At 38.5% G+C, this 22082-nt stretch overlaps 1 protein-coding gene across 1 annotated transcript in view; it reads left to right on the top strand.

The window, feature by feature from the left end:
- The first annotated feature begins 2267 nt into the window (after window positions 1-2267).
- The window catches only part of DAAM (disheveled-associated activator of morphogenesis-like protein), a 618370-nt gene continuing 598555 nt past the window's right edge, over window positions 2268-22082 (top strand). Inside the window, exon 1 of the mRNA XM_075377248.1 lies at window positions 2268-2390. The gene's annotated coding sequence lies outside the window, so the exon portion shown is untranslated. The remainder of the gene's footprint in view (window positions 2391-22082) is intronic.

Genomic DNA, 22082 nt, shown 5'->3' with positions numbered 1-22082 from the left:
AAGGCATTCGATAACGTAGACTGGAATAAAATGTTCAGCATTTTAAAAAAATTAGGGTTCAAATACAGAGATAGAAGAACAATTGCTAACATGTACAGGAACCAAACAGCAACAATAACAATTGAAGAACATAACAAAGAAGCCCTAATAAGAAAGGGAGTCCGACAAGGATGTTCCCTATCGCCGTTACTTTTTAATCTTTACATGGAACTAGCAGTTAATGATGTTAAAGAACAATTTAGATTCGGAGTAACAGTACAAGGTGAAAAGATAAAGATGCTACGATTTGCTGATGATATAGTAATTCTAGCCGAGAGTAAAAAGGATTTAGAAGAAACAATGAACGGCATAGATGAAGTCCTACGCAAAAACTATCGCATGAAAATAAACAAGAACAAAACAAAAGTAATGAAATGTAGTAGAAATAACAAAGATGGACCACTGAATGTGAAAATAGGAGGAGAAAAGATTATGGAGGTAGAAGAATTTTGTTATTTGGGAAGTAGAATTAGTAAAGATGGACGAAGCAGGAGCGATATAAAATGCCGAATAGCACAAGCTAAACGAGCCTTCAGTAAGAAATATAATTTGTTTACATCAAAAATGAATTTAAATGTCAGGAAAAGATTTTTGAAAGTGTATGTTTGGAGTGTCGCTTTATATGGAAGTGAAACTTGGACAATCGGAGTATCTGAGAAGAAAAGATTAGAAGCTTTTGAAATGTGGTGCTATAGGAGAATGTTAAAAATCAGATGGGTGGATAAAGTGACAAATGAAGAGGTATTGCGGCAAATAGATGAAGAAAGTAGCATTTGGAAAAATATAGTTAAAAGAAGAAACAGACTTATAGGCCACATACTAAGGCATCCTGGAATAGTCGCTTTAATCTTGGAAGGACAGGTAGAAGGGAAAAATTGTGTAGGCAGGCCACGTTTGGAGTATGTAAAACAAATTGTTGGGGATGTAGGATGTAGAGGGTATACTGAAATGAAACGACTAGCACTAGATAGGGAATCTTGGAGAGCTGCATCAAACCAGTCAAATGACTGAAGACAAATAAAAAAAAAAAAAAACTTTAATTAAAATGAAAAGTTCAAAATTTATATAATTTTTTCGACTAGAGTTAAATTTTCTCCTCTACAAAACAAAATTCAACAACGTTGTTGCCTGTTTTTTTGGAATTGTTAATCAGTAATGACGTTTAAAATTACTTAGAATAAAAAATTACTAAAGGATTTTTTTCTCTTTTGATTTAGTAATAGACATATTTTTTTTAACTTAAAAAATAATGAAATTATAAATCGCTTAAAAACTATATATCAAAATTGTATTTCGTTTCAAAAAAACCTGCAATTAAAAAATTGAAACGTTTTACTACAATTCATGAATTTCCCTGACGTTTAAATTTACAGACCTAGATGAGAAAACAAATCTCATCAATTTCATCACTGATGAAATTTTTTATAATCTCTGTCCGTTAATTGTGTTTTTAATGTTATTGTTAAATTATATTTAACGATAAAAATAGAGTTATATCTTTACTGATGAATTTGAATTGCAGATAGATTTCAATTATTTTCCAGTCGTTCTATTATTAAATTATGTAATTTATTTTCGTTAAACATATTTTTCTTTTGAAAAATACACTAAAATCTAAGAAAAATATTCTTACTATTCTTTTTAAGTACTTTTCAACATAACTTTATTTTATATCGGTAAAAGTAAAAAAAATATCTCTAATAATTAACTTTTACTCTTTGCTCTTAAGATATTTTGGTTTTCACGGTATGTCGACTATCAGAAAATATTTAAATAATATTTATTTTGATCTATAAGATAGTTTTATTTTTAATAACTAAAAAAATTGTATTATCATTTTGCAAAATTAAATAAGAAAATTTATACATATATTAAGAGGAAAACAATTTTATAATGTATAAAACGGTAGACTTCTGAATGCAATAAGTGTATTTTTGTTGTTTTTTTTTTTAGAATAATCGTAATTGAAATTAAATATTAAATGATTTTTTTTTTCTTGTTGATATACATTTTTAATTTTTTTTTAGGAATAGCAGGTAATTTACTCGTTACACTCATATCTTTTAACTAATTATTACCCGACCGTCATTGTTTTTGTAACGAGTAAAGGCGATAAAATATTGCAAGCTACTGTTTATATTGAGGGAATTATTATAAAAAGAAGGGAATTTTCGCTCTGATATTAGGGAATTTCTCGGTACATCTGCGAGATCAGTCTAGCCCATGGACTTGATTCTGTGTGCAAATGTTAATTTTTTTGTTTCATGTGTATCCATTATGTAGTGATTTAGTGTGAGAAGGGTCGATGAACTTTGAATGAGGATTATAATTAATATGAATGTGATATTAAGGTAATAATAAATTATTATTATATTATATATTTTTATTGTCGCGTGGTTTAATAAAACTAGATTGTTTGTAAGTAGATCGAAAGACTGTTCTTATCAAAAACTGATATAAGCTGTTTCCTTCCCTAACTATTTGCAACAGGCGTCCAGGGTTTTTTTATTGCGTTCACAACATTTATTATGTATCTATATGTATTCATTGTTTAAATATTTATCTTATAAATAGTGTATAAATATAAAGGAATAAATTTGAAATGCTAAAATCCCTAAATAATATTTATTATTGATTTGAACATTTTTTTGCAAAAAAGGGATCTTATTAACGAGAGAGAAAATAATTTAACAAAAAAAACATTTATATAAGAATATAGCTCTAAAAAAATTGTAACAAAAGTAAATAATAAAAAATAAATTTCTAAACGATAAGGTACTAAGATACTATATTAGTATAATTTTATAGTACTGGAAAATTAAGAAAAATGATGTAAAATAAAAAAAAATTTGTTATCTTTGATAATGAAATTCTCAAAAAAGCTTGGTTTATGCGTGTACAACCAGTTTTGAAAGAAATATTAAATTTTTTTAGCAATGTTTTTTCTTTAATATTTCTCTTTCATTTTAATCTCATTAAAATCTATTAAATGAGATAAAAAGGTTAAGTAAATGGTTTTTAAAGAGCATAAATCGATAAGTTTATTATTTAACAGACTAGGCAAATTTTAAAACTGTTAAAATTATTATAAAATCTGCATTCCAAAAATTAAAATAACAAATTGCTAGTATATATATACTAAAAATTACAGCGTAAATTGTTTATTTAAATTTTATTCCATAATTGCTACTAATTTGTTTATACTTTATTTATTTAATTGTACGCAAAGTTTCTAACGTGATAAATTTACGTAATTAAAATTTTTTATAATAAATTGATAGATGTAATCGTAGTTTGGTTTAAACCACATAAAAGTTTTATTTTAGAAGTCTTTAAATACCGTTTTGAAAAATAAAACGTACTAGCTTGCTTATAAATACTACGTTTCCTTAAAATATAAAAATATCAACGTATGTAATATTTTGTCATTTTGTAGTTTTAATTTACGTTTTTGAAAGAGAAAGATGTTTACTGTATTTCTTGTAAATTTGTATTAATTCATCTCCTAAGCTCCTTTAATCTTCGTATTAGATTACAGATTTACCACACCGTAAATTTAATATTTAAAAATCTTTTTTTTCTTCTAATTACTGTTATTACTTGTCGTAAATTTATATGCGGTATTATCACCTCTGATAAAGAGCTAAAAAATTACCTCTAATCTTTTTTCGTACTTTGCTGTGCAATTTTTTGCCACCATCAGGTATTTTCCGAGTTATTCGAATTTCGGTATAATAAAATTTCCTAACAAGAATTTTAAATTATGCCGCTAACATACGAGTATACTTTTATTCTTTTTATAACGTGAACCGTTCATTTATACTGCACTACATTATACAGATACTTAAAGTTTTTTACCCGACACTTATAGTGTAGATTACATAATAAAAATTTTCTTATCTTAATATATTATAACGTGTATTCCAATAGCGTTCTGTATCTTGGGGTTTATTTTTAACAATCGCCAATCATTATCGAACTTACTGCAATCGATATTTGTTAGTCGATATTGTTAAAAATAGAACAACTTTAATCGTACTATGTAGTAACATCTTACTAATAAGTTTTACCGTTTACTAATCTCTGATTATTCAAGAAATTAATAGGATTTCATTTCTTATACGGCTTATTATAATAAGCCAACTCTCAAATTGTGTTAATAAATATTCACCTGTTGAAACAGAATTTTTTATTCTGTTAGCATAATGTTCGAGATAAGAGGTTAGGGTTGTGCAATCGTTCTGATGTTCACACCGTTATTTTCGAGAATTTTTTCTCGAAATTAAATCGTGTTCTTATACTTCATCGCTTATGTTCTGACACGAATAATCTATAAAAGTTTCCAATATATTTTTAGATTTGTCACAAAGACGCGCAGGCTTGTTTACATTTTCACAAAAAGAAAATGAGGTTGTTAGCAATTCGCTCTTGATTCATTACAAAAGCACAATAAAGAATGAAATGCAGTATCTAATATCCAAGCAAAAATAATTTTTATTTTTTTACTGTTGATGTGCAACATCTACGAGCCGGAAATTCTTAATAGTTGAAATTTATATGACTCGGACGATGAAACGTTTTGTCACACGAACAATTTTTTAAACTACGTAAAAAATGAATTTAGGCTATAAATTAACTTTCCTCTGATTTAAATTATTTAAAAAACTGTTTCTTCCCAAAATCCTACCTTTAGCAGAACAGTTTAAAATAATTCCTTTTAAACATTTCAGTTTCAAATTCCAATACTACGCATTTATCGATTGCACAGGTGGTAGATTTTATTTCCACAGCCCTAGAGAGAAAACCACGAGTTAGGTTTGTTATTTTGATGTTAGTTAAGCATTTAGTAATTTACTAAATGAACTTCGGTGTCTACTCTTACATATCATTTCATTTTTCATCGTTTCTTATTTCTCAAATTCAAAGAATAATGCTCAGTCCAATATTTGCAGACGTACCGCAAGTTTTAATTTTTATTGCTGTTTTTTATTGCTGTTTTTTCTGTTCAACATGTTGAACAGAATAGGACCAAAAAGATCTTTCTTCTTCATTTCTGATAAATGAAAATTATAGCATACTTTGTAGAAAATATGGTCATCGTATATTCTTTGGAACCATCCACAAGATGTTATTTTAGATTTATAAAATCGACCGTATTAATCTTGAAGCCTATTCACAAAACGGCAAATAAAAGATTAACACTAAGAAAAGTATACAAGCGATTTTTACTTTGGGACTAAAAAATTATGCACCTATTTAGGTGACACATACCTACACCAAACTCAGAGAGCGAAATACCTCTGATTCTATGTCAATAAATGACTGATTTGGAATCTACATGTGACCGTTAAACGTAAAACTTTACATAGAATTTGTAAGCTTCCTTATTCCTTGATTTCTAAGTCTCAAATTTTCCATTTTACCTGAAACTCCTAGTTAATACATCTTTCAAACCGTTTGAATATAAAGCTGGCCAAATATATTTATCTCAAAAGCCACCTAATAAATAATTTGTTTTCGTTGGAGATTATTTATTTATTCTTTTTTTTGTAATGACTTTTTCCACCTTCATTTACCCGGAGACGGAAAAAAGCAGCTAAGCATAACTCAGCTCCAGGGGGTCCCTTCGCCTCAAATTACCTCGGTAGAACACAAGGTCTCGTCCAGGTAGCCGGGACTCGGTCTTGCAATACGTGACACGCCTCTAAAGAGAGGACACCAAAGGGGTTCCCTCATCAGCACTCCTCCCAAGGAAATCCTCCACCCAAACTGCGGCCTTACATTCCCTCTCCCAGAGGTGCTGCGAAGAAGTCCTCGTCCGATAATTAATGGTGGGACGCCGGAGCCTCCCACCCCTTCTGGACGGAGCTGTGCCCCACAGACACCCACCAGCACCGAGCAGGCACCGCATCTTCATGTCGCAGTTGAAGACCTGCATCCCCTACCCACGGGTGCATGTCCATGCAACCGACAGGAAGGACACCTAGCCTTTCGCCAGCAGTTCTTCCGTATATGACCGGCTTCACCACAGGTGAAACAGTGGCTACTACGATCTGGCCTGGTACACGAATTGGCTCTGTGGCCTGGGTTCCAGCAGCGAAAATAAAGGTCGTCAAATGAACGTCGCATAACCCTACAAGCTACCCATCCAATACGGATATGTCCATCAGGCAATAATTTATCTGCATGGATGGGCGGCACGGCCACAGTGACCACCTGCGTCGCACTATAGGCCGGTCGTATCAGCATAACTTCGAACGACTCTGACTCTCCTGTTATTTTCTGAAACTCTGTAATGAACTCATCCTAGGTGGTGAGTACATCTACATCCTTAATAAGGATGTGGACCTCCTACCACCCCTCCCTGTCAGAGCCGTAGCGGTGCTCTCGATCTTCGCAGAAATATCCTTGCTTATCCGTTCAACGGCACCACTCACGGCCCGCACCCGGATGTGGAGGTCCACACCCTGTCCCTTACGCGCATACCTTGCAATACAGTCCCTTTCACTGAGCGGAGGGGGTCAGCGTAAGATTTCCCCTCAGCTTTGACTACCACTGTCGTCATCGCCGAGCCTACCGGCCGTTTCCTGTCGAATCCTTCTGCATCGACACTAAAGAAATACACAAAGTATTTCTTCCCGACACGTCGAATGAAATATTCAACTGCGCTGCCAAACGTTGTCCAACTCGCCCCGATGTCCTGAAAAACCACACCGCCCGACTGTGTCCATCCTTCATCACCTGAGGAACCGACTGGCAGACAATGGAGCCACCTCACGGTCCCCAGCCGCCGAGTTAATTATTAGAGCGTAATTAGTACGACCAAGGTCAATTTTGGAACCACCGCCGTCCCCGAACAGTCTCGAGCAGAAGATTATACATCAATGACTTGGCCTGCAGACAATTTACTAAAACGAGCCAGAACTGTAATCCATGGTGCTTTATAAAATACCAAAGCGTGACTTGGGTGGTCGATCCCATCCTCCAGATCACTTATCCATGCAAATCCAGTACCATTTTCTACACCAGCGGTGCCCTCCACCAGGACTGAAATTGGTTTGGGAGGCATTTCTCCCGTCACCACCCCATTCGGTCGCCCTAAGGCATAAGACCGAATGTCTGTGCAACAGACTGTTACTGAGCGTCGAACAGTTTAGCGACCAGTATCCTAACATAGCTCCTAGAGTTTACCTAACAGTGTGAGCGAACTAAGCGTGGAGCCATATACTATCCGCTTACGTGTCCCAACCGCTCACTTGTCATGTATTTGCTAAAATGGGTAGCCGACAACTAATTAAACTATATACGACACCCATAATGAAATTTATTTTGTCTAGACAACAATTCGCTACCACATCTAGGTCGCAGCAAGTACCTATCCACCATCTTATAGAGCTTGGAGCCATACTAATAGGCTGGTGATCAGCCATACTCAGGGTTACCATCCTACGGCAATGCGGTAAGAGTCATACCCTTAAACAAACTACGGATGCCTTGAACATAGAAACCGCCTCAAGGAACTCCCACACGGTCCGACAATGCGGCTCTCGCCACATTGACTCGCCGCTTATGAGTGGCTAATTTTCCCCTTACCACAAGTTCCAGGGTGGCCCGGTATCTGGTCCCTCCAAGAGAGGGCAGTCAAATATCAGTTGTTCATTTGACTGGACAACTCCATAGACGCACAGCTCATCAGCTGCCAGTTGGAACCGAAACAGATATTGATTCAAGTTAGCGTGGTTGGTGAGCACCCGGGAACCCGTTGCCCTTAAAAACGAGCTCAAGGCATACCATCCCTCCAAATCCTGTATAAACGTATACAAAGATCTTCCCTTAGCCGTGGTTCCGATTCCAGATACTATGCTTCCATCACGAGGCTCTGCTGCCTCTTTCCCAGTCGAGAGATGGGAAACTGACCAAAATGTACATCCGGTGCATTGTGATCGCCGTTTCGCTCTGGTATTGGTCCGGCTCGAAACCGCATCCCAAATACCTCGGTTTTCCGGCCTCTTCGCAATCTCCACATGGCTGAACGTACGTTCACCACTAAATCGATTGGGAGAGCTTTTCCCAATACGGTGGTAGCCTCGTAAGAGGTTGTTTTAAAAACACCACTGAATAAAATTAAGGCTCTGCGCTAGGGACTCCTTAAATTTTGAAAAAGTGCTCTATTCATATCCAACCTATTCGCTCAAACGGGTGCCGCGTAAGAGGTCATGGTTTCGAAGACACATTGATATACCATGTACATTTGACAGCCTAACAATCCATAGTCTTTCCGAGCAATCCTCCTAAGTTTGTGCATCATTGAAACGGCATCCGCCGCTACTTGCCTAATGTGGTTAGAAAACAGCAAATTTTCAACAAACAAAACACCTAGATACTTATGAACTCTAACTCGGTTGATTACACATACTTTATATTTAATATTGGGGTTACGACTGTGCGATAATTTGTCTGCGCCCTTGAGAAGCATAAACTTCATCTTGGGCACAGAAATCTTTAAATTTTGAATTTACATCCAGCCCTCTGTGGATGACAAAGCCCCTGCGATCAATCTTTTAGCTGCCGTCGTGAGTTACTAGGAACTAATAGGAGACGGTCATCGGTGAAAGCTAGGACCGTGACTGCTTCTGGGAATGTCTAACCCAGAAATCCGTCAGAGACCCGGTTCCTCAGCAAGGGACCAAGAACGGAACCTTGCGGGCTTCCTCTGGTGACCGACATTTCCACAACTAGGTGCGCATTTTTAAACAGAGCGGTGCGGTTAGACAAGTAGTCTTGTACCTCGGCTTGAAGGGCTACAGTAACATTACGGCGTTCCTACTCATAGAGGATAGAACTCCAACACAAGGAAGGAAGTACTGCCTCTACGTCTACAAAAATTGCCAAACCATATTTACAGTCGGCGCTTTCCACCTCGGCAAGAGCATTTAAGATGTAATACAAGGTACCTACCCCTTTCGTGAAGCCATACTGGCTTCGATTTAGAAAACAGTTCATATCGATTCTTTCTTAGAGCCGTTCTACAACCAGCCAGTCTTTCCAGCAACTTGCCGATAACCAGGAAGAGGCTGATGGATCGGTAACTACCGAGCTCCCTAGGATCCTTTCCTGGTTTTAAGAGCATCCTCAACAAAGCCACTTTCCAAGTCGGGAAGCAGAACCAGTTTAGGCACGCAGAGAAGAGCCTGCCAAGCGGCTCTCTTATGACAGGCAGCAGATGGAATAATATATCCGGGTCAAGTTGGTCATTCCCCGGTGCCTTTTTCAGTGCCATTTGAGAAACCACTTGGTATATATCAACGGAATCCACAGTCCATACGCCAGGGAAAGGCATAGATCCCGCCCTAACGCCGACCTCTCCTTCACCCTCAGAAGCATCTGGAAACAGAGTATCCAGGAACGCCTGGTAAGTCGCCACAGATGTTAAAGTGTGGCCTCAACCATCAAACTCTAATCGAACACTGGACAGTACGTTCATTGGCTTTGACCGGTAACATGATTTCTCAAGCTGCCAGCAACTCGCATGGAGTCTTGCCATAACTTAAGTCTGCCTTCCTTAATGGCATGAACATACTCATTACCTGTACGCCGGTAGATTTGCAGACCCTCAACGCGCACGTCATCAACGGTATCATCAACTGGTATCTTCTTCTCGCGGACCTAACTCTTGCGCGCAGCACGCTAAGGTCAGAGGACCATCTCGATTCCCCCCCGAGGGGAGAAGATCCCACCTCGAAGCGTGTCCGTTCGCTACACCACCCCCTCCGTTCCTAGCCAGTAGTGGCTTTAACGGAGGACATCTTCTCGCCCTCAAACTGATTGCGCACCACAGCTTTCAGTCCAGGCCCCGCAGAGATGCCACCGATGCAGATGCCCCGAGGGACATCTGCATCGGTAAAGTTCACCCCGAGATATTTTTTCGTGTTTATGCCTTCAGAATGAAGACAACGGACACCTGCAGCTACCACGTCGCCCTCAGGAACTAAGCTAGAAGCCTAACCGCGGAACGAAGACCCCGCCCCTAGACCTAACTATTAAAGAGCCAATTACTGAATGTCTCAGATCCGTACTAATAGCCTCAACAACAAACTTTCCCACTAAAGTTTCATACATCGAAATTTAGACCTAGTTTCCTTAAGAACCCCGCTTAATACTCAAAATGAGTTTCTATCTGACTCCGCTCCGGTCCGCCCGGGAGAGGAGAATTAACGCCTACTCCCGCACAGCGCCATCATGGAGTCCCGCGTGACATTCACCATCTTTCGCAGACCGCCGTCAAGACTCACCCGCATACCACCAAAGCAGTACCCAGAGAAGCCCCGCCGACAGTGTCATTAGCTCATAAGCGCCCCCGTCGGAGCGCGACCGCACCCACCGGGCAAGGATACCCCCCGCCCGCCGACAACGGCCGCAACTCCGCCGACAGAGTGATTAAATACATGCCACCAATACATTGGTGGAGTTGCAGCTAGACGGCCCTTCAAAAACATCATAGTGGTTTTCTCCGCACTGAAAACCATCTTATGCTGAAGACTCCACAACCGCAAAACCCTACATGCCTGTGCCGCTTTGAGCTCAATCTCAGCACGCGAGCCACCCTCAACCAGCAGCAGTTAATCGTCGGCATAAGCCACAACGCGGCAGCCACTGGGCAAACGTAGCCGCATGAGAGAGTCAAACTCGATGGTCCAGACGAGTGGACCTAATACACTGCCATGTGGACATCCTTTTGACAGGGTCTTTCCTACTTGCGAACTGCCGTCACGAAGGACAACAGTTCTTTCGCTGAAATAATTCGAGAGAGTCCTAATTTCATCCTGCGTGCAACCACGCTTCTGCAATTGAAACAAGGCAGAGGGCCACCACAAGTTATTAAATGCCCCGGATATGTCCAAGAAGACACCGAGCACGTACTTGTACTCACTGCCTGAAGCCAGATCCAGGACCCTAAGAATCGCATCCTCTGTACTCTTACCGGGTGGGTCTAAAGCCACACTGGTCGTCCATCAGCATGTGATTCAAAATGAGTCTACTATTAATGTGGAGGTAAAGTACCTTCTCGAAAATTTTCCCAACAACTGGTAAGAGCGTCAGAGGACGGTAAGAAGAACTAACGGAGGGGTCCTTGTCGCCACCCTTGAACAACAGCTTCAAGATTCCACGCTTCCAGCAAGCCGGGAAATACCCGGCAAATAAACACCTATTGAACACCCTAGTCAACGGGCCAAGAATTACAGGCAGGTTGCGAACAAGGAGCTCCACCGTGATACCATCATATCCGGGGGCTTTGTTCCTAGGAAGGCTACAGATTACTTGGCGGACGTCCGCCTCAGCAATCTCCAAAGACACAGAGTCCGTATTGAAATTCACAACCGCCGCTCGAACTTTCCGGTGATACGAGGTCTCACCAACCTCGGTATCATCGGGGTGCAGATCGTCCATCAGAAGAGATAGAACACGATCTTTCTCAACTACAACGCCGTCCTGTGTCGAGATAGCCGACAGAAGACTGTCCTTTTTCCGTTTATGACCAAGTACACGATATACAACACTCCAAGGGGTGTTGTTTTGTTTTGTTTTTTGTTGGTCAGAGGACCAGCACTTTTTCCCGGGTTTTCGCCTGCGTTTAACAGACGGCTCCCCGGAAGCAGCGGTCATGACTGCTCCAGGCACTCTCCGATCAGCGGACTGGCCACTACTTAAGGGTCCGTCCATTGGCCTAGGCTGTCGTAGGACCGTATCGCAGCCAGTCTTGATGGCCCAGCCGAATTGTTTAGCCATCAATTCAACCTTCTCCCTGAGCGCCATGCGCCATTCCAACCCCTGCAAATCAGCTGCACACGCGCGCCGCAGCTTGTCCTAATTCAGGCCCCTTAAGTTATAGCGACCTGTTCAAGACCAGCGCCTGTTGGGTCAGTGAATGGTAAACTATAGCGGGAGTCATGGCGTTAGTATTCAGAGCAACCAGCACTCTGATGCCCGGGAAACCGTTCAGAATCCTGACCAACTTCGCCAGTAAGTCATCGATACTCCATTCGACCTGGAAGTATCCCGAAACTAGTACGACATCGAGCGTACCCCTCGTGATTCGCACGAAGGTGAATTGTTCGTCAGGTCAATGGGGCAAGTAGAAGACACCCAAAGTATCTGAGCCAACCACCTTCGCGGAGAGCGTCCTTCCTACACGGGAATGAATAAAATCCACTGTGAGGAACCCGACCACCCTATCCCCGACCGCGTACGGCTCCTGGACCTAGAGGATCTCGAGGTTGTACTCTTCAAGGAGCCTCATGGCTTCACTGTTGGCTGACTGGGAATGATGCAGGTTTAACTGCCCCACGTGCAAGCGTTCAACATGGTGGAGTCTGTCCTGAAAGGCTTCCCCCAATTCAGGTGTCGTCGTAAGCTGTTATTCTTTACAGCTCTCGCCCGAGCAATCTCATACGCCCTACACTACCTACCCCCAACCCGGTGTCCAGCATCGCTGCCTTTCACTAAGGTACAGGCGGCGCACTTGACAGGGCAATTGGCTGCCCTGTTACCTGGAAGAGCACAGTGACCACACATCTCCGACTGCGCTCTACAGTGGAAAGAGATGTGACCAAAGTCCTGACACTTGAAGCATCGGGCGACTTCAATATGGTCGACAACCCTACGTGAGGTCCACCCGAAAAACAGATGTCCACCGGCCACCAAGAACTGCCGGATCTTAGGCGAGGTCTCTAAAACGCAGTGACTCTTTAGTGCTTCCTTCTTCCTCAGCTGCCGAACCATCCTGGTTTCCCCAAGGAAGTCCTCGACAGCCATATCCAAGCCACAGCCACAGCTAGTCCTGAGGATTTCGGGCCCTCCCCTTATCCCATTTGGCATATCATATACCAATTTCTTCGGCCTCTGCTCGGCTAGCAACTGAGTCTTTAGCTCGTTCTTCTGCAGAACGTCGGCTTCAGCATCTGCTTTGCCGGCCGCTCACTAAGAACTTCCAAGATCACGTCATGGTCCCTTGTTTCGAGACCTGAAAGAGTTGGATGCTTTCTCTCCGCGGGTCCAGAACATTTTTAAGGGTTAGCTCCGTCGCTACGGACGAAGCCCCCGAGCCAGGTTTAAGCGGGACTACCTTAACATTAGCCGCTTAATTTTGGCCGCTGATGCCTGAACTGGCTGCGGTGGACCAACCTACATAGGCACAGGCGTGGCAGCAACTGAGGCGAAAGAGACGACATGCGACCTAACCTTTTCTTTCACCAGTTGAATAGATTTTTGGAGTTCACCCAGAGCCTCTCCCCTCACCGTGTGAAACTCCGAACTCATTCCACAACTTGGTCGACCTTCCCTGACAGTCGCGAAATGACTAAATCCAGGACAAGGTTGCCGTCTTGGAGTCACTCGCATTTTAATGCCAGACCCGCAACCATCAAGTTACTACACTCGCTTAAAAAGAAGTCGACCAGCCGAAACTCCAGTGTCACACATGACTCTTTCTTACAGGAGATTTTGGACCATTCGGACCGCACCTCCTCGATTCGCCCAATACAGTCGGATCCGGAGCTCACCTGCCTCACAGCAGGCTTCTTCTCGGGGATCTCCCGCACCGAGCCGATCTCTACATCGCCTCGGATCATCTTCATGACTGAAGATTGGAAAACATCCTGAGGCCAGCCCCGAAGGATCAGTCTCCCTAGATCTTCATCAGCACCGCCATCAATCATTCGACGGAGCTCCGCACATGATCAGGACGCAGTCCGGTCAAGACCCGTACTTGAAATCTGCAAAGCCATGTCCGTGACAATGAAATATATCTGGTGTCCTCTTCCACGGTACCCGGCAGAGATGATTGTCCCTCCTGAGTATCTACGATTATTTCATCAAGAACATCTTAAAACATATGCATCATACGAATAGAGGTATCCATACGTTTGGAACTTGATTTCTACTTTTGTGTTTGTATGCTGCCGCACAACCGAGCTTTACTCCCTAACGTGGTTAAACCAGAAAGTCATGTTATTAGTAAAACATATTTTCCATAGTTTAAGGCTCTTTGCACCATCTGCACACCGTCGCCCCTCTTCCATGCGTGAGACTACAGGAATGGCCCGCATTTCTCCAATTCAGAGGTCTCTCCTGAGGAGTACAAGGAACCCCTACCACCAGCCTTGGACTTCTTTGTTTTCTTAGTAATCGCTGGAGAAAGGCGCAATCTCCGTTTCCCAGATGTCTCTTCGAAATTCCCTGTCTCACTTCCATGTTATCGTCTGACGTTACTGGAAGAGGCGGGAAGTCCTTCTCAATGCCGCTACCACCTGCGAAACCCGCAGCGGCTAAAATCGGCGAAGTGACAGCCTGTCTCATCTGCCGAGCCGACATGCCTTTCATCTTGGTGTCTGCGTCTTTCCATCAGTTGATCCTTACGCCGAAATTCCGCAATCTCCATTTCCGCCGCACTATTGATCCCGCTGCTGTCCGAGGGAATCTCACGCACCAAAACCCGAGAAGCACCAAAATCCCCTCCAACAGGTGTGGACGCGCCCCCGGGTCGACCTGGCTCGGTCATAGTCCAACAACAAAAAATAAATTAAAGAAAAGTAATCTAAAATGAAACAAAACTAACAAACGAATGTAAACAAACTGAATAAATTAATACTAACAGCTTTTTGTAATGATGAATTAATTCAATGTCATGCCTGACCGGGATTCGAACCCGGGCTCTCAGATGAAAGGCCGAGACGCGATCACTCCGCCAAGGAGATCGCCATTTGTAAAGTAAGTCAAATACAGTCGAATAAAAGTAAAAAAAAAGTATATGAATGTACCGGTTAAAAGTTATTGTATAAATTTATATATATATATATATATATAAATTTAAATGTGTTGTAATTGAAACAACGGGAGTGTAATTTACAAAGTTTATCACTTTTAATGTGATTACTCTAGGAATAACAGGCGAACAGGAAAAATTTCAACGGGGATATCGAACATACAGAAGATACTTTCTTTATATTTGTTACTAGTATTGGTTATAACTATATTTTTTTTTGAGTAGAATTAGTAGAAATTTATTTATATAAAAAGAAAGCTATCAAAAAACGGTAAATATATATATATATATTTCTGAACAATATTTCGTTGTCCTGAAATTCTTCACTTACAGATAGGCTATATACAATTCACATACATAGACTTACACATACATAACAATTTATTTCTAGTCCGTTTTTTTTTTCTATTTATACCTATAATATTTTATTTCAAGACCTAAGTTTCTTCATTCTGGTTCTATCAGTTGTTCACTTCAATTAAATGTATGTAGATAACCAACCGGTTTCATCCTACACAATCATTATCGTTTATAAAAATGTATATTTCTTTAAACATTAAACAGACATGTTTAATTTTTTTTTTATCTAATAAAAGTTAAATTGTTACATTGAAAATTTTAATGCGATTAATAAAATACGTTTGGGGCAATTACAATTTTATTACAACATTTTAGCAATTTATGTAATTTATGAATGTTTACGTTACTATATATGTTCAAAACATTGACTTTTTTTCTTACTCCTCTTAAGAATAAGAATGCATACCTGTAATAAAAATAAAAATTCCATGTATTTTTCTAACAGGCCAGATAATTATAAAATTAAGGCATATCTCTAGAGTGATATTCGCCTTTCAAATAGAAACGTATTTCATTAGGACCTACTAACTATTCTTCCATTGTAACGTATGTACTTATGATACTTGATCAACGATCTACTGGTTACAACTCATTGAATTAAAACGCCAAACGCTTTTTCAAAGAATAAAATATCTGTGTAATTTTACTGGGTTATAATTTTTTTTATATATTTTTTTATATATTTTTTATATATTTTATATATTTTATATATTTTAATTTTTTTTATATTTTTTTTATATATTTTTTTTATATATTTTATATTTTTATATATTTTTTTTATATTTTTTTTATATATTTTATATGGATTTAATGGTTATAATATTTTTTATAGATTGAAAATTTACAATCTTTTTCTTAACTGTTCTAGTCCACATTTTTTAACTTTATGACTTCGCCAGTGGATTACACAAATAGCATTTCTTGTGGTTTATTTTTCTTTTCTCTCAATATTCTTTCGTTCTTTTGTGTGTTTGGTCTTTTTCTTCTCCGAGGTTCCATGTTTTTTACTGTTTTTCTTAATAACCGTTTCATATCCAACTTCGTGTAATATTTGTTTCAGGTTTCTATCTTTTATTTCCTGTTCTTAAATCCCTAGGTTCTGTCGTTTATTGTAGGTAACCGTGATTAACTTTTTGCTTCCAGAGTTTAATAAATATCCGTTTATTTAGTTTCTGTTCTTCCATTCTGACACATGGCCCAGCAGTCGCAGATGCTTTCTTTTTATAGTATTTTTTTCGATATCCTCTATTTTTTCATACAGTGCCAGGTTGAATTTCAGTCTATCCTTCTGTTGTTTTCTTGGGGGCTAGAATTGTTATAGATGTTCTTCTCCGTACTTTTTAATGTTTTTTCTTTTTCACCATTTGTTATTTTTTTCTAAACATTACAATGTTTAAAACAACTTTTCTCTTCGCTTTAAATACATTTCTAGTTATCTATTTGAATTAATTTTCGTAGATATTTATTTATTACATCTTGCCAAAATTTTATTTGCTTATTATTAATATATTACTCAACTCTGTAATTTGTATTATAAACCCCCACCGTACTTATTTTTTTAAAAAAACCATCACATACAATGTCAATTGAGCGTTTGAGACAAATAATCTGGTTCATACTTAATGAAAATTAGTACAGATGTACAGGAGAAATAGATGGTAAACATAAAAACGTACAATCCAGGAGTACAGTTTATCAACATAATTCTAACAAATATAACGTGCAGATTAGGAGACGGAATGTGATTGGTGGGAGATGATGACGTATTTATAAAGGTGGTATAAATATGTTTAGACTTAGTAGAGGGAATTTGTGCAGTCTTTCTTTTTGTCTTGGATATACATTCACTTTTATAATACGTTACACTCTATCCTATTTGTAATATTAATTAAAACTTCACATGTAAATTATAAAAATTCGTGATATTTGTCCAACTGTTTGACAACAGTTGAGAACACCAAATTTACAGGACCTTTACGTCGACATAATTTTATAACATACGACAACCGACTGTTATGTTTTAACAATATCACAATTTTTTGTAATTTACATGTGAAGTTTTAATTAATATTACAACTACAAGACGAATATGAGAGTTCCTGAAGATGGAATTTAATTCCAAAAGCGGTTGAAAGCTTCGAATTCAATTGTTTGTAATCGGTTTTTTGTATATTAACTTTAATTATATACTTATACCGACGGGCCGTGCTTAACAAAATAATTTTAAAAAAAATAGTGCAGTAGATAAAACAGGTATAAAGTACTTTCACTGCAATTACCTTAGCTGTATACAAATAAAACTACTCCAACAATTTATCAATAAAATTTAGTACATTATCTCTTTCATTTACAGTCTTACAGTAACTCAGCGAACCATTACTTATGACGTTACCTTAGTTGCACCGACTTAGTTTACTTTTTCTTTTTTTTCTCCTCTCCCCTGGGCCGGACCCACAATTAAGTATAACACAGCTCAGGGGAGTGTCCATATACTCAAACAGGCCTCCCGCCAACCGGCTATATCCGGCATGATAGGTCGGCCCGCCGGTCGGATCTTTTCTCCGTGCCTGTCTCTAACTTCCAGAGTAGGGTAACCAGGTCCGACTACGTCGTTCCTAGGCCCCGCCCCAAAAACCGGGGTCTTTAGGCCGGGGCGTTGGTCTTTAGGCCAATGCCTCTAATGGGGACACCCCAGAAGGCGCAGCTCCAACGGCACTCGGGTCTTTTTCAGCGCGGAGGTTTGGTGCCTCATCGCCAGCACCCACTCGCGCAAGTACGGACGAACGGTGGCTCCGCAGGGGGCTAACCATCACCCCCTCGCTCTACCCCCTGCTTCCTCCTGATGACTCACAGAGATCCTCATCGTGACGAAACACATGCCTCAGACCGGTGGCCCTCCAAGTCATATATCGCGCATGTCACATCCTTCCGGATGACCGCCCTACAATGGACCCATCCGATTTTGATTCTCCCTTTCGTCATACGTTTAGCCGCTCGGTACGTTCTAATAATCGTGACGTTTTTAGTTTCTCCGTTAGCGGGACGGACGAACGTGATTTGAAAGCCGTCAGTCACCCCAATAACAGCTGCTACAGCTTCGTGTATCTCTAGGCCAGCTGTATCCGCATCAACGTCCTTAGCATGCACAATGGTCTTTTAGTACCCCGAGACTTTATATCAACGCGTATGTCCGACGCTCTGACTCTTAGGGGGCAGCCGACAACTCCTCAGCCTTATTGGCTCTTGTAGACTCATTTCGCGGTACTCTCCTCGCGGAAATGATTCGTAGAACTTACATCGCAGACTCACACGGCAGACTCTCCTCGCGAAACTGACTTCTAACTGGTCCCGGAGTATTTATACTCCTAGCCTCTTAACCTGCCGAGCTGGACCAAACTCGAAACTCGAAGTGAGAACGATCGACCGAGCCCTTTCCTACCCATCCATTCCAAACCTTGGTCAGGTAACTCTTCTCACGGAACGACATGTTTTATTGTGTGTCAGTGGGCAGTTGTTAAATGGTCCTGTTGTTACCTTTACTAAAAGGGTTACTTTTAGCCTCTTGTTGGATTCCTCCCGTTATTATATTTTCTACTATTTTCTTCTTAATTGGTAAGAATCCGTTACTCAGGTCAGCTATATCGGTTTTGTTACAATATATTTCAATTTTAATAGGTTGGGGTTGATTTTTTAAAAAAGATTTTTAGATTATTTATATAATGCATTGTAGGCAACAAATTTGTTTTAATAATGTTTTCTCCAAAACATCCCTAATGAAAATCGAGATTGATTTTTCTCGAAATCCCCCACCTCTAAACAATTATGAAAGAAATTAATATTATCAATGCCTTATATGTAGAAATATTTGAGCCAAATTTGAAGATAATTAGGTTGGTAAATCCTGAAATATAAGAGCAAAAGCATTGCGACACGTACGTACGCTCATACATGTGTATTTTTTTTTTGTTTAGATGTACTAGTTGGACCCTTAAACGTAAAGATTTGCAAAAAACGCGATACTCCATTTTTGACATGATCACCATACTTTTCTCTTTAATATAACTATTCTAGCTTTATTCACCGGGAAAGTAGTATCTTTCCCATAAAAAAAAGATGGTCCGTAGGTTTGTTTGTTTGTTGTATGTGCTCACATTTTTACTCCCTTGCACGAAGTAGAGGAAGTATTGTAATCGCGAAAAAAATTAGTTTTCAGTTTTCAACGGAAATATTCATTTTGACCATCCCTGAATCCATTTTGAATAGTTTCGGCGTGACGTCTGTACATACGTATGTATCTCGCATAACTAAAAAACGATTATCCGTAGAATTTTGAAATTTTGGATTTAAGACTGTTGTAACATCTAGTTGGACCTTCCCTTTTGATTACATTCGACTGCACCAAAAGCGTCCAAAAAGCTGAAAAAAAAATGGATTTTGGAATTTTTCTAACTGCAGTAATAAACCCTCATTGAGAGATTTTCAACGACATATCAATAAGCGGTACTTATTTTCATCGATTCCAGAGTTACAGCCAAATTAAACTTTAATTAATAAAATATTTGGATCGTACAAGGGGAAGGAACATAGATTCGAATCCGACTTCATTTTATTTTTTTTAACCTTTTTTACTAATTTGTTTTTTAATAAATATATTGATTTATTTATAATTATTAACCTTTGACTGTAGAAAAAGTGTATATGTAATTTAATAGGCGTACAAGGAAGTCATGTGGAGTCCACATCAGATTTTTATTTTAGCTGGTATTGGCGGAACCGATCAGCGGTGTTGCGCCGGGCAGCTGCGCGCAACGCACGATCGATCATTCGTTCGAACGAATTATGCTTCTCGATACAACGATTTATCTAATATTATATTTGTGTTTTGGACTGGAGTTAGAGCTATGTTAAAAAATCACTGTCATCATCAGCTTTCAAGAAACACCTATAATTATTCAGGATTTGAAGCTTTTCGTTGTAAAAGTTCTTGTTTTGTTACTGCGCTAAATTCATGGACGTTATTTACTTACAGTTGGCAAAAACATTTAACAGAATCATGTATAATGAGACATAAACCATGTTAACATTTTCACGGCGGGCCGTAGGCCAGGTTTTCTCGTAGTAAATATAAATGTTTATAAAGGAAATTTTTTTGTAATAAAACTAAGAAAAATTCCTGTCAAAGCGGAGTAAGTTGCTATTTTTGATTAATAAAAGTGAATTTAGTAAACTTGTAAACAAGATGATATTTATCTACTTTAATTATTTATTTCTATTCTCGGCAAACATTCATCCGATTTCACTAAGGAATTTTTTACAAACTAGAATGTATGTAATGACTATATATAAGATCCTTAATGGTAATCGAAATCAGGACCAGTTGTAAGAAAAATCAGCACAGTCACTAGTAAATAAATTTTTAACCGGCAAGTTTATTATTTTTTATAGACTTAAAGACGTATTAATGTTGAATTTAAAAGTTTAGCTATCGATATTCGTTTTAAGTATAATTAATTTTTTGTACACTTTCGAAATTCGAGTTACAGTTTTGAGATTTATTTGATTTTAAATATAGATAAATGAATAAAATTTATTTTTATATTAATCTAAAAGAAATTATTCCAGGAGAAAAAGTTTATTTTATGTAAATTAAAAAAAAAAAGAAAAAAAAGATCGATTGGATTATATATTCTAGTGAATAGAAGATTTATTACCTTCCTGACACTATTATATAAGTTATGACGTTTCGGGTTAATGTCCTTCAGAATTCCTTTATTCTATTATATTGTTTTTCTTTTCCTTTACTGTCATTTATTAAAATATTATACAGGTCGGCTACTTGTTTATTTATACAAATATTTATATTTATATTAGGTAACAATAATTTTTCTTATGCAGATTTGTGTTTCACATCTACGTTATTGTTACTTTTTTCTAGCTGTATAGATAGAGTTCTATTTAAAAATGTAAAAAAACAAAAAGTCTGTTTTTTGTTTAATTTAACATTTCCTTGCTATGAATTACGTTTTAAAGTGCTTACATAATGCATTTATTTTTATTTAATATATTTTATTCGATTTAATATCAGAAATTTTCCTATCTCTCTGGCAGAGTGGTAGTGTCTTGGCCTTTTATCCGGAGGTACCAGGTTCGAATCCCGATAGGCATGGGATTTTTCGTACGCTACAGATTTCCGTATTCAAATTCTCAAGTAAAAGCTTCTTTGTAAACTTCCGTAGTAAATTACGTCATCGGTCAAAAAAATAATTACAATATATATTCATCTACAACCCGTTAGGTTTTCGTGAAAAATAAAAATAAAAAAACGGCGTTAAAATTTAAATAAAATTATTTTTTGGCTTGGCTAAAATAGATCGGATGGTGGCTAAAACTGGACTGTTATTTTTCTTTATAAGGAAAAAATTATCGCATCTGTAAAGAATTTAAATTTAAATTATTCTATTTCATACGTTTTGAGTTCTACTGAATATATTTTACTTGACAAAAATCTAACAGTGTGCACGCAAAACTTCATATGAGCCCACCACAGAAATAATTTAAAAAAAAGTTCCAATTTTTTTTTTGTCTTCAGTCATTTGACTGGGTTGATGCAGCTCTCCAAGATTCCCTATCTAGTGCTAGTCGTTTCATTTCAGTATACCCCCTACATCCTACATCCCTAACAATTTGTTTTACATATTCCAAACGTGGCCTGCCTACACAATTTTTTCCTTCTACCTGTCCTTCCAATATTAAAGCGACTATTCCAGGATGCCTTAGTATGTGGCCTATAAGTCTGTCTCTTCTTTTAACTATATTTTTCCAAATGCTTCTTTCTTCATCTATTTGCCGCAATACCTCTTCA

This window comes from Lycorma delicatula, chromosome 10 (assembly GCF_047948215.1).
Source record: "Lycorma delicatula isolate Av1 chromosome 10, ASM4794821v1, whole genome shotgun sequence".
NCBI lineage: Eukaryota > Metazoa > Arthropoda > Insecta > Hemiptera > Fulgoridae > Lycorma > Lycorma delicatula.
This window is presented reverse-complemented; position numbering and strand designations above follow the sequence as displayed.